At 38.3% G+C, this 10,295-nt stretch overlaps 2 long non-coding RNA genes across 2 annotated transcripts in view; both read right to left on the bottom strand.

Moving 5' to 3' along the window:
- Positions 1–639: 639 nt before the first annotated feature.
- Positions 640–4,704, bottom strand: LOC148051450 (uncharacterized). Its single transcript, XR_015699811.1, has 3 exons — positions 4,575–4,704; positions 2,998–3,103; positions 640–1,717 (listed from the first exon to the last, which is right to left on the bottom strand). It is a non-coding gene; the product is annotated as an uncharacterized LOC148051450 (long non-coding RNA).
- A 1,218-nt stretch (positions 4,705–5,922) lies between these two features.
- Positions 5,923–10,295, bottom strand: part of LOC148051449 (uncharacterized) — a 40,141-nt gene continuing 35,768 nt past the window's right edge. Inside the window, exons 2-3 of the long non-coding RNA XR_015699810.1 lie at positions 6,074–6,199; positions 5,923–5,987 (exon numbers count right to left, since the gene is read on the bottom strand). This is a non-coding gene — a long non-coding RNA (uncharacterized LOC148051449). The remainder of the gene's footprint in view (positions 5,988–6,073; positions 6,200–10,295) is intronic.

The following is a 10,295-nucleotide window of genomic DNA, read 5'->3' as shown; positions in this document are numbered from 1 at the left end:
AATGGAATCCAAACATTTAGACATCAAAACAGGCACCTAAATGTGGCCAGTTAATAAGCTGTCGTCATTTTTTTATTATTTTTTTTTGCAGCTAACCCTTCCCTCTTCTTAGATTTAGGCATCTCTCTTTTCACTCAGAATCCACAGCCTAGAACCCTCTCTTTGTAGATTGTGGAAAGTATGGAAATCTGTTTTGTATATAAAAACCTTCTTGACTAGGCTGCCTGTCCAGCAGGTCGGGGAATTTCCTCCTCAGCCTGAAGAGTTACTGAAGCAGAAGGATGCAGGCTACCTTGGAAAGTGAGCACTCTGCCCCCCCCCCCCCCCCCCCTTTTTTTGGAAGCTACACCAGCCTGCACGGTGGAAAAAAAATGCAAAAAATGCATTGTTCAGTAAACCCAAGGGTGACTGTCAGATGGTATGTGACAATTTATTATCTTATTCATTGTCATCTGTCTGGGACGGAGAATACCCCAACTATGTCAGCATTTCATATTAAACAGCAGTTAAAGTGATATATTTAGTGTTGGGAGCAGGAACTGAAAACTAGTGCTTGCACTGCTACCATTCCTGGATAACAATTCATCACTCTGTTTCCATTGCTTAGTGTTCCTCAGGCTGTATGCATCTAACGTTCACTGTTGCAAAGATGCTTCTTCTCAACAGCAGAAACAGAATATCCTTCCCCTGTCCTCATTTTTGCACAACAATATCCTTGGTCCAACCACAGACACCAAATCAAACCTTCAGGGAAAACTTGTTTGTGAATCCCAAGCCACCTCGCATGTGGAATAATCAAGAGGGTTCACAGCTCAGTCAGTATATCAATGCTTTTGGCTACACTCAATTACGGGATACTTTTAGTCATTGTTTTAGCTTTGCTAGTAAAAAAATAAAGGTGTGTGTTGACTCCTAGTTGCTTAAATATATTAGTTACTACTACTGTTTTTACATCTCTACTGTTTTTACTGCCTTGGACTTCGATATCTATGTGCTATCATATAATTCGCTCTTTTTCTTCTTCTTTTCCCCTATCCTTAGGAAACTCAGCCCTTAGGAAAATGAGATGCATCTGGAAACATTCAAAAGCCAAGATTCAGACAAAAACTTTGAAGGGAAGGGCTAAGGACTAAGCCATTTCAGGTTCCAAGATAAAGCAGAGTAATACGGGGTTTTGAAAAATTTCAGTTTTGGATTCAAACACCTAAATTCCACTTCATGCTCATGTTAGGCACCTAAGTAAGTCCTGATTTTTCCTTTTCTTTTAAACAAACATAAAGGGTTTTTTTAGCAAGTATTTTTATATATACCCAAGATCCTACTATTGCAATTCTCTGTAAAATTGAACGCATTTAATAATAGCGTAAAGAAACCTTTAAGAAATGAAAAATTTCTTTTTAGACAAAGCATCAGAATGCCATAACCAAGGCTAGATCAAAAAAAAAAAAAAATCTTAATATCTATCATTTCTGGTGCACAAAGAAATAACATCTTCAAAGCTCTGTCTGAGGTGCTGTCTACCTTTGTAGACTTTTAAGGTCCCACAGTGAAGGTTATCTTGCAGCAGGAGAAAATAGATCTTCCTCATTACTTTCTGTGTCCAGGACATCCGACTAGTCGCTTCAGTGGTGGGATTAGTTGTAGTAGTGCCAGTGTTCCTCCCTCAGGTTTTCCTTATAAAAGACTGAGGTGACCTTGATTCTTTTCTTTATTGGGGCTGGAGAGGAAACAAAACAGGAAAAAAAACCAACAACCCTCTTTCCCCATTAAGAGCAGTTAAGTGTATTACTTCTGAGAGCAAGAATTTAACTCTTGGCTACGTTGGATATTTTGCCTCCTTAACCTGATGATTTTTGGAGTTCTTATTTTAACCAGCTTGCTGGCTTGGATGAGCATGATCTCAGTCAGGGGTGAAGAATTTATTAGGCATAGAACATAGAAAATTCATGTGCTATAGTGTAAAGCATGGCTGTCTAAACCCCTTTCTCTGTTTAACCTCAAGTGTTTAGTCCCTAAAAATTGAGGATTACAGGGAACTAGGAATATGGAGCTTTGGAAATATGTAATATATTACATATAGGTTTCTAGGTTTTATTGAAAAAAAAGAAAAAGTTGGTTTTCTTACATGGAGCAAGAAGTGCTGTTTGTTTGTTTGTTTAATTTTAAATTGGTATTAAATTTTAAAACATGACAGGAAAACAGTTTTTCTTATCGGTATGTTAATACTGGACCTATTGAGTCCACACATTGTAATGGTCATGATTTTGTGTGTACTTGAGAATTGTTTAGGGATAGTTATCTTGCCCAGTTGAGATAGGGCTGAAATGCATTCCCATGCAACTGGATGTGTTGTCCTTCTGTAGATGCACTCTGAAGTAACATAAGGAACAAGAATGAAGATGGGAGAGCTGGGGCAGAAAAAGTTACGAAAAGGGGGCCTTTACCTTCTCTGTTTAGAAACAGTATGTGTCATTTATTCATCAAGATTAGGTTTGTTTTTCAGTTTTACAAATATCATCTATGAAAGTGCTCCTTGTAAAGACAACAACCATTCCTTTTGTTAGTGCTCATGGAAAAAAATCACAACGACCACTGTGAAATGTGGGAGATAATTAGTAGTCTATGAAATAAACACAAAACAAACAAGCAAACAAAAAAATGGAACTCTGAACTGCTGGTTCATTTATACTTTCAGAAAGCTATAGCTTTCTAATAAAAATATGTATACTGTTCATACTGATTTGCACTAAAATGATGTTCATGTAGCCTAACTGCTGTGCTACATTTCTCTCCCGTAAGAAAATGTAGGTACCTAAATCCACAACTGAGCCTGTAGCTTGGCTGCTACAGGCTAGCACTTATTCCCTATGAAATGGGGTAATGTGGCTGGAAAAGCATTAACTGATGATTTAGAGCTTTCTGAAAAAGAAGCTGTGGCAAGAAGCAGAGATGTGAGAAATCACAAGACAGCAATGGAAGTCGTTGGCCAAAACCCACCAGAAGAGAGGAGACTGAGTGATCAAAGAGGAGCTCCCAGAAAGCCGTGAGTACAATCCTGCATCCTCTGCTGAACAGGAACACTTAGGCAGGGCACTGCAAGCTCCTGGTGAATTAGAACAAGTGGTATTGGAACAAGAGAGACAAATTAACGCAGATATCAAAGTAAGCAGTTCTGCTGTATACTGGCACTATTAAAATACGATGCAAAGAGTTGGAAATGGAAGACTCTTCAAAATAGCGTGTCGGTGCTTGAACTACCTGCTTGTATCCCACTTTGGGTACTTAGGAGAGGAAAAAAAATGGAAAGCACCCTATGTAAGGAGAGATTACCATATGTAAGGAAAGACAATGGCAATTAACTGTTAAATCAATAGCATGGAAGGCTGTTAATTCTATTTTTTTTGTTTGTTTGTTCAAGTGAAATAAATTATTTGCAGGCAATGGGTTTGCAGTAAACAAGTTTGCTTCTATGCACAAACAAACGAGAAGTGCATTCGTTGCAGCAGCTCCTCACAGAGGATAGTTTTTTGGGGGACTTGTGTTGTTCGGTTGTTGTTGTTTGTTTTTTTTAACTAACTGGGAATCCCAAAGGACACTAAATATAGATAGTGTGGATCTGAATCAAAATGTTTCCTCTCAGCTTGTTGAATTGACAAGCTGCAAACCATTCACCAAAAAAAAAAAAAAGGCAATTTAAATTAAATTAAACCTGAGTCATGAAAGATGGATTAAAACAAGCATGGAGTTCCATTAGGAACAGCATACTGTTAGGCTGATTAGAAAAAAGTAACTGCAAATGCATTTATAGTAGTACTGGAGTATTAATAGGTTATTTACTTTAAAACTTGCGAAGTTTAGTGCTTTGTACAAAAGCACTAGCGGCTTTCTCCTGAGATACCTTGTTGCCTGACCATGGTTTCAGCTAGCCTGGATTGTGCAGCCCTGCAATCCCTTCCTGGGGGCTGGCAGCACAGGCTGCTCCCTTTTCCTTCCTCACGTTCTCTACAAATTGCTCTTCTGAACTCCAGACTGCTAGGTTCAAATGCTGTGTCACAGGGTAGCAGGATAAAGGGTCTGTTTGTTCCTTTTTGTATTTAGAAAAGCAGAATGAAGAAAACAGTTTTATTAAAAAGGCAAAAATAAATGACCCCTTTCCCAGGCAAGGCAAAGTAATGATAGCGAGTTGGAATCAACAACAGGAGCTGGAAAGGAATCTTTTCCCTGTTTGGCTAGCCTTCTCATATGCGAGTGCTTTCCATAAAGAAACATTACTGGATTTCTCCATTTTTTCCATTCCTAGAGAATCTGATTTAGAGAGAAGGGTCCTATTCTATGCATTATAACGTCAGGACTCAAGTGCACTGTAGCTTATGGTTCAGGGTGTTCCACTGTATAAGATACTGATGGAGAAAACCCTGCATAAATCCTCTCCTACACTTGGGAAACTTATTGCTCGCCTCAGTACTGAGCCACACAAGAAAGGAAATCTCTGTAACTGTTGTGCAGTAGAAGCTAGACTAGCCCATTTAAAAACAATGAAGCATTATTTTGAGGCAATCATTGCTGAGACTTACTTGTGCTTGAGCAGTAGTAGGTGAAGTCAGCTATATACTACTTCAGCTTTATACTATTTCAGATTTTGGTTCTTTTCGAGAACATGGGATAACCCATTATCTGCAGAAATTATCTGAATGTGAACAGTGGCATATAGCCTACAGAAACCTGTTGACCGAACAAACAGTAATGAATAGCAGACATTTCTAACTTTTACTGGGGCTTGAGGGGGGCAGGTGAGAAGGGTCTAGAGACAGTACTTAAACATCAGCCTTCTAAAATTTAACAGCTTTATTATGAATTGGTATACAGACTATTAGCCAACACTTGTTCTTCATGTTTTTCAATGAACACTTGTTCTTCAGTGTTGGGTTTTTCCCCCTGCAGATTTGTTAACCGCACTTCTGTCTTATCTTTGTTGCTGCTCTTCACTTACTTACATAGTTTCTTTCAGCCATGGACTAGCTGGGAAGTGTGATAATATGAATATTTACTTGTGGCACTAAATATTCAGTGATGTGCCAGCATTTTTTACTATACTAGCTGTAGAGACAAGAATATATAGAAGAGTATATCCGAGTAAACCCTCTCATTTTTGAAAGGGAAGCGGGAAGACTGGTACCATCTGAAAAGGAAGAGTGAAGTGAGATCCTCTGTTCAGTTGTTAGCTGTCCTTAGAGTCGAGTACTGCATCATCTAGCTAATTCTTAAGGTTAAATACCTTTGGCAAGTCACTGTTGGTGGAATTGCTATCTAGGGCTTATCCATAGAGTGACATTATACAGTTGCTCACTGATCCTCAAGACCACCATATTAGCATCAGTGACGTGGCTATTTTGAATGATAAATGGGCACACAGGAGATGTGGCACAGATTTACAGATAGCAATTGGGAATGGAGTAGAACTTGCCCAGAGAAGAACCTAAGTGTTCTTCCCAGGGAAACTTTTTTGTAATGTGTTTTTATGGCTATAGGTATAGTAAATAAGCTTATGCCATTTCTGATCCTTCCTCTACAAACTCATTTCTAAACAATGGCTTCTCTTTTGAATCACATTGCAAATGACCGACACCTTGTTATAAATGTTTTAAATTAAAATAATTATGACACATTAGAGAGAGCCTGTAGATGTTTGGGGTTTTTTTAAACAAAAATTATTCATCTTCCTCTTTTCGCTTTCAATAGTATGTAATTAAAAGAAAGAGACAAACAGCAAATTCAAATTTAACCACACTGATACAATTACTACTGACCTAGTTCCCTAGAAGACTCATCACACAATGCAAAAATATCTGGAAAGTCTATTTTATGCTCAATAGGGCTTCTGTCATTCTTAGATAAGTAACCATATATGATAAGAATATCTTACTTAAAATATACGTAAGTTTATCCCAGTGTTGAAGTTCCATTTCCACTTAGTGTAGTCTACAAAGCTAGGAAAAAAAAAATAGGACCAAGTTAACATGAAAAAAATTACTTAGCTGACAGGGGTGAAGACTTTTGTAGTGGGTCAGGTCACCATTGCTTTGAGCCATTGGCAGGAACTGGTGTTTTCAAAGATGATGTAAATTAGTCCTCCTCCATCTTTAGAAATCAGTATAATGTAGGTCAGGTGCAGATTTCTTCTGCCTGTTTCCTCACTAACCTACAAAGAGAATGGCAGTGGCTTGAATAAGGCTGTAAAGGCACTTGGCCAGAACACCTCGTATGATACCATGCACTCCTCCAGACAAATGTACCTGATTAGTATTCAGAAGGGACTGACTTAAGTCAACATCTTCTGTGCTTTTGGGGATGTGCAGCTATAGTGAAAGTGCTGCTACAAGTTTTAAAATCAATTTATATTTTTCTTAGGAAAAAGTATATGGCTCAGAAACGCAGTTTTGGTATGAAAAAGGTAGGCGAGCACAGAATGATTATTCTTCACCATAGCTACAGCCTTTCTATGTGTTACTGCATATTAAATTCTTAGTATAATAAGTGGTAATTAAACATTAATATTTCAAACGCTAGTTGGCTTACAAATTTAGGTCTGGCAAATGATTCGGAAGTGACAAGGCAACACGCACTTAAAGAAGCCTGGGCACTGAATTTAGTAGTAGCGACTGTTGCAGCTCAGGCTTCACTGCAGTCCCCTGTGGCATGGTAAGGCTTACCTCTGTAGGTACTCTTCCTATTCTTATTTGCTGTCCCCAAGACAGTACAAAGGAACAGAATTCTAACATGTTATGGCTGAAGTCCTTTTTGTAAATATAGCTAATCAATTCTTAGTATTAATAGTAGATACATAAATATACTGTAAATATACATATTATATTAACTCCATTCTCAATATCGTACTGAACAATGTGGTAACTTTGTGTAGTAAAAGGCAAGATGAAGGTAAGCGTCCCGCAAGTCTTCCTTCTGCAGAAGTACACTTCAACAGCTGGTGCTAGTTTACATAGGATTTGAACAACAGTAGACAAAGACAGACTAGAGATGCTGTGTTAAAGCCTTATCCATAACAGGAACTCAGTTTAGCACCAGTTTTATCACCTGTCTGCCACTATCTAAGCTTTCAGGAGACCAGAAGGGGCAGGATTTTTGGATTGAAAAGCTGGATAACTACAATGCCTAGATATTTCACAGTCACTGGGAAGTATAATCCTTAATCCTTCTAGAAAACCTGTCCCCAAAAATCATTTGAATTGAATACAGCTATCAGGTCCCCAAACTTGGGAATAGGGTCTCCTCTCCTTCTGCCTCCAAAGATGACTGAGCTACCTCCCTCTTGTCAGCTTTGTTGGCAGTCTTACATAAAACACCTGCACACAAGTAATTACTGAAGAGTAAGTCACACAGAGCTAAGGTATCCACTAGAAACAAAACAGGACCCACCCACTAGTCTCAAGCCACTGAGGCCATGTGGATTTGGCCTGAGAAATACACACCTCTTTGCTGGTGGGTGGTGGAGGGCAGCTGAGCAGGTTGGTGATGGTGATGGACACAGGCAGGAACCTGGGCCCTCTGACACTAGAAAGTAGCCAAGCATAATTTCAGGCCCTGAATGTACGTACCGATACAGCTAAATCCCTTTGTGCATATAACTTTGTTCTGCAGCCTGCAGACACAATAAGTTCACATCAACATCCACTCAAATGATTTCTCAGATTTGTTTCCTTCACTATGATTGAAGCATCAACATTCTACTAGTACAATGTGAAAATCAAGTCTCATTTTCAAGTTTAAACAGTATAAATCCTCTCATCTTTTTCCTGGTCAGAGAAAACTGTTAAATGCATTTCTTACTCAAGAAATAGTTCAGGAAACTGCATTCATTCACATGCCCTAGTTCATTTTATTAAGCACCTGAGTATTATGGCTTAGAATCACTAGCAGCAGAAAAAGAGACAAAGGCATTTACATTGGTTATTACGATGTGTTTTGTTAATGGAAAGCTCCCGTATGCAGCTGAGAAGCTTAAAACATTCTTAGTATAAAAAAAAGCATTGGAACTGAAAAATTAAGTAGAAAATTACTTGAAAAGAGAAAAATCTAACTGACCAAGTGCTATGAGCCTCTAAGAAAAGAACCTGCAGAAATATGTACTGTAGATTTTGCATAATAACTACCATGCATCAACTAACACTGCATGCAGCATTTCCTTCATCATTTGATCACAGTTATTGGTTACATATACACTACATATACACGTAGTCACTGTTTGGGACAATATTTTAACCAGTATCGTTTTAACAGGAGGAGCCCAGACTAGTATCCATAATATGTTAGCTCCCACTTATATCTTTCCTGGGGCTATACATTTGTGTGTGTTTACTGTTGAATGCTCTGGCCCTATGGGCTATAATATCAGCCTGGGGTCTATAATCCTTTTTTTGGCTTGCCTTTGCTTTGAGTTTTGCTCATCCACTCTCGGAAGTGGGAGAACTGAAAAAGCTCCAGCCTTACTTTGTTCATTGAAACAATGAAACAGGAGCAGTTTTAAGTGGGTAATTATTGTAACTAACAATAGTGGTTTTGTTGTTTGTTTGTTTTTCTTTTAAATATCCACACTGATATTGAAATACAAAGCCCAGCTTATTCGAATGAGACTAAAGGTACAGGAAGCTGACCCTTTAGGGATGGTACTTAAAATGAAGTACCAAAAGAAATGATTGCATAAAAATTTGGTTTATAAGTCTTGCTACAGACTGGTATTTCAGTCCTTTGTGAGTCCCATCCCTTCAAACGATATTTGCGTTGGCACTTTGTTGTCCTTTCCCACCCAGCCTCACTAGGGTTGTTGGGAAGTGATGTTATTCGGGAGGGTTTATTTCTTAAAATATCTCCCTCTGTAATGAACCTTGTAACATAAGGGAAGGCCAAGCCAAGAAAACTAATATAGTTAGAAAAGAAAGCAGGGTAGGGGAAGTCACAGCCAGTACTTGTGTACACACTGTCTGTGGTAAGTGGGACACTTTTTTCCCTTTGAGAGGTTTTGTGGCTTTGAGCAGGTTAAGCAGAACACCTCTCTGTTATGGGACTATGAAAAAAATGTAGACATTTGTTCTGGTGCACCTTTCTCAACACTAGGTGCTCTACAGTCAAAGAGCAAGTATAAACAAGAGTTAGAAAACATCATTTTGACTATACACATTACACAGGCAGGAGAATCTTAGACTAAACAAAAACTCAGCCCCATGGAAACCACTAAATGTTTCCTTCAAGAGGAAATGTATTCTACTTATTGCTTTCAGCACTAGATCTTTTTTCAAATAAAATCTTTTTTCCTTTGCGTCCAGAATAAAAAAAAGCAAGAAGAAATAAATAAATTAATAGGGGTAGGTTTCTCCATCAAAACATTGCCAGTGACATCACTACTCCATCATTCTCAACAGAATTATTTTCATGATGTTCTTTGCTAGCATGGAGAACACATTCATGAGAAGACCATCTGTAACTGTGTAGTACCCCACCTGCTTAGCTGTGTTGTGCTGTACGGTATAAAAAAAATGAAATGTCATCATTGATATTTCAACTGACACAGTAAAAATGGCAGAAAGAGACCAAAATCAAAGTTCGTACCAAAGCTTTAATCTACATGTGAAACACAAAGTTTTCTTCTGGAAACTGATGGGGAATGTTTCCCTCAGCTGAAGAGCTCAGACCTTGCTCTAAAGCCTCTAGCCATTCAAGTAACTATACTGTACAGCCTTCTTTCACTGTAGTGCTACAGAGTAAATGGTGATGATTTCATTTTTTAAGTACTTGGTTGTTAAAAACAGCATTTATATAGAAGAAAAAAATGAAGCAGTAGTATTATTGAACATCTGCCATACCACAGCATATCACGTAAAATGTGCATCTCCGGATAGCTAACTTGCAAGGTGCTCTCATCATCTGTAGCTTCCTTCCACCCCAAACTTTATTACAAATGGCTGAAAAGAGTCACTGTTCCTTCTAAGTCCAGTCAGAAAGCCACACAATGAGAAAGGGCTGCTCCTTGTCAAGCTAAGGACCTCCTACGCTGCACAAGCATGGCCCCATGACAAGTGAAGACCAAGAGATCACGCACATAGGAAAACAGACTATGGGAAAAGAATTACCTCCCTGAGGGAGTATGCAAATATAGTAAAAATGTCTATAATCTTTCAGAAATCAATACCATAATGAATTAGTCATATGCTACATTTACAATTGGTTTTTAATTTACCTTTTAGCAACCTGCCACAAAATAATGTTAAGATGTGACGTATAAG

The sequence above is a fragment of the Nipponia nippon genome, unplaced genomic scaffold (genome assembly GCF_047370975.1).
Source record: "Nipponia nippon isolate SJK-2023a ecotype South Korea unplaced genomic scaffold, ASM4737097v1 scaffold_6, whole genome shotgun sequence".
Lineage (NCBI taxonomy): Eukaryota > Metazoa > Chordata > Aves > Pelecaniformes > Threskiornithidae > Nipponia > Nipponia nippon.
This window is presented reverse-complemented; position numbering and strand designations above follow the sequence as displayed.